Here is a 2,500-nt window from a genome sequence, read left to right as displayed (position 1 = left end):
GCGGGTCCCCGGCTTAGGGCCGAGGAAGGGGGACGACTTCAACAACACACGGCAGGGCCGGACACTCCCGTCACCGAGCCCCCCTTCGCAGGCAAGCAAGCGAAGCCGAGAGGCGAGGCCACACGCCCCACTGCATGTCCCCCGCTGCCCTTTCGATACGGACACAACTCTGGCAACACAGGTCGGGAGCGGGAAACGAGGCGCAGCCAACCTCGGCCAAGCGAGCCACGCCCGGGGGGCTCTCGGGGAGGGGGGCCAGGGAAAGCCCGGGCAGGCTCAACACAACCCCGGGCCGGCCCCACAGAAATCCAGCCCCGGCTGCCGGCCACCAGCGTGCACCGGGACCGACAGCCGAAGAAATGCCGCACCCGGCGAGCGGGCGGGGCCCCGGCTTAAGGCCGGGCAGAAAAGGGGCGAGGCGCCGCCGCCTCGCCCGCCACCATCCCCGGGGGAGCGAGCGGGCGCCCGGCTCCCCGTTGTCACGAAACCGGCAGCAGCCGGGCCGGAGCGGGACACACTCGCGGCTTTCTCGCCCTCTCTCTGGGCCTTTTTCTCGCTTCTCCCCCGCCTGGAACAACGCAGCCTCGCCTGGGCCGGGGGAGCGCGGTGGCTCTCGGATCGCATCGCTCTCTCTGGGGGCTTTCTCGCTTCTCCCCCGGACTGAACACGCAGCCTCGGCCTGGGCCGGGGAGCGGCTCTCGGATCGCATCGGTCTCTCTGGGGGCTTTCTCGCTTCTCCCCCGACTGAGCACGCAGCCTCGCCTGGGCCGGGGAGCGGCTCTCGGATCGCATCGGTCTCTCTCTCTGGGCTAACCTGTCCCAGTCGAACTGGGTAAGACGGGAAGCCGGACGAAGCCACGCGACTCGCCCCGACATCGGCGGTGTTCTTCTGGCCCTGGCGACCGCACGCGCGTCCGCCCTTCTCCGCCACGGACACAGGCACGGCAACAGCCTGTGGGGATACGGCCCGTCACCTCGTTCCCATAATACGGACAGATGGGCCCGAAGCGGCGGAGGCCGGAAAGAGAACCGATGTACGTGACCGAGGGGGCGCAGTGGCGCACGCCGCCTTCTACGATGACATAGCCGGAGGCAGCGAGAAACAGCGACCCCTTGGAGTACTTCCAGGCCGGCAGCGGACAACAGGTCTACCAGCCATGAAACGGGCAACAGGTCTACCGACGGCTTGCTGCGGACAACAGGTCTACCCAGCCATGAAACGGGCAACAGGTCTACCAAGCTGCGGACACCAGGTCTACCCAGGGCATGCTGCGGACACCAGGTCTACCCACGGCTTGCTGCGGACAACAGGTCTACCCAGCTGCGGACACCAGGTCTACCCAGGGCATGAAAAGGGCAACAGGTCTACCAAGCTGCGGACACCAGGTCTACCCAGGGCATGCTGCGGACACCAGGTCTACCCACGGCTTGCTGCGGACAACAGGTCTACCCAGCCATGAAACGGGCAACAGGTCTACCAAGCTGCGGACACCAGGTCTACCCAGGGCATGCTGCGGACACCAGGTCTACCCACGGCTTGCTGCGGACACCAGGTCTACCCACGGCTTGCTGCGGACACCAGGTCTACCCAGCCATGAAACGGGCAACAGGTCTACCAAGCTGCGGACACCAGGTCTACCCAGGGCATGCTGCGGACACCAGGTCTACCCACGGCTTGCTGCGGACACCAGGTCTACCCAGCCATGAAACGGGCAACAGGTCTACCAAGCTGCGGACACCAGGTCTACCCAGGGCATGCTGCGGACAACAGGTCTACCCAGCCATGAAACGGGCAACAGGTCTACTCACGGCTTGCTGCGGACACCAGGTCTACCCAGCCATGAAACGGGCAACAGGTCTACCAAGCTGCGGACACCAGGTCTACCCAGGGCATGCTGCGGACACCAGGTCTACCCACTCAATGCTGCGGACAACAGGTCTACCCAGGCATGAATCGGGCAACAGGTCTACCAAGCTCCGGACACCAGGTCTACCCACGGCTTGCTGCGGACACCAGGTCTACCCAGCCATGAAACGGGCAACAGGTCTACCAAGCTGCGGACACCAGGTCTACCCAGGGCATGCTGCGGACACCAGGTCTACCCAGCCATGAAACGGGCAACAGGTCTACTCACGGCTTGCTGCGGACACCAGGTCTACCCAGCCATGAAACGGGCAACAGGTCTACCAAGCTGCGGACACCAGGTCTACCCAGGGCATGCTGCGGACACCAGGTCTACCCAGCCATGAAACGGGCAACAGGTCTACTCACGGCTTGCTGCGGACACCAGGTCTACCCAGCCATGAAACGGGCAACAGGTCTACCAAGCTGCGGACACCAGGTCTACCCAGGGCATGCTGCGGACACCAGGTCTACCCAGGGCATGCTGCGGACAACAGGTCTACCCAGGCATGAATCGGGCAACAGGTCTACCAAGCTCCGGACACCAGGTCTACCCACGGCTTGCTGCGGACACCAGGTCTACCCAGCCATGAAACG

Source organism: Sturnus vulgaris, unplaced genomic scaffold (assembly GCF_052056855.1).
Source record: "Sturnus vulgaris isolate bStuVul1 unplaced genomic scaffold, bStuVul1.hap1 Scaffold_1084, whole genome shotgun sequence".
In the NCBI taxonomy this organism is placed as follows: Eukaryota; Metazoa; Chordata; class Aves; order Passeriformes; family Sturnidae; genus Sturnus; species Sturnus vulgaris.
The sequence above is the reverse complement of the archived record's forward strand: the minus strand, read 5'-3'. Positions refer to the sequence as shown.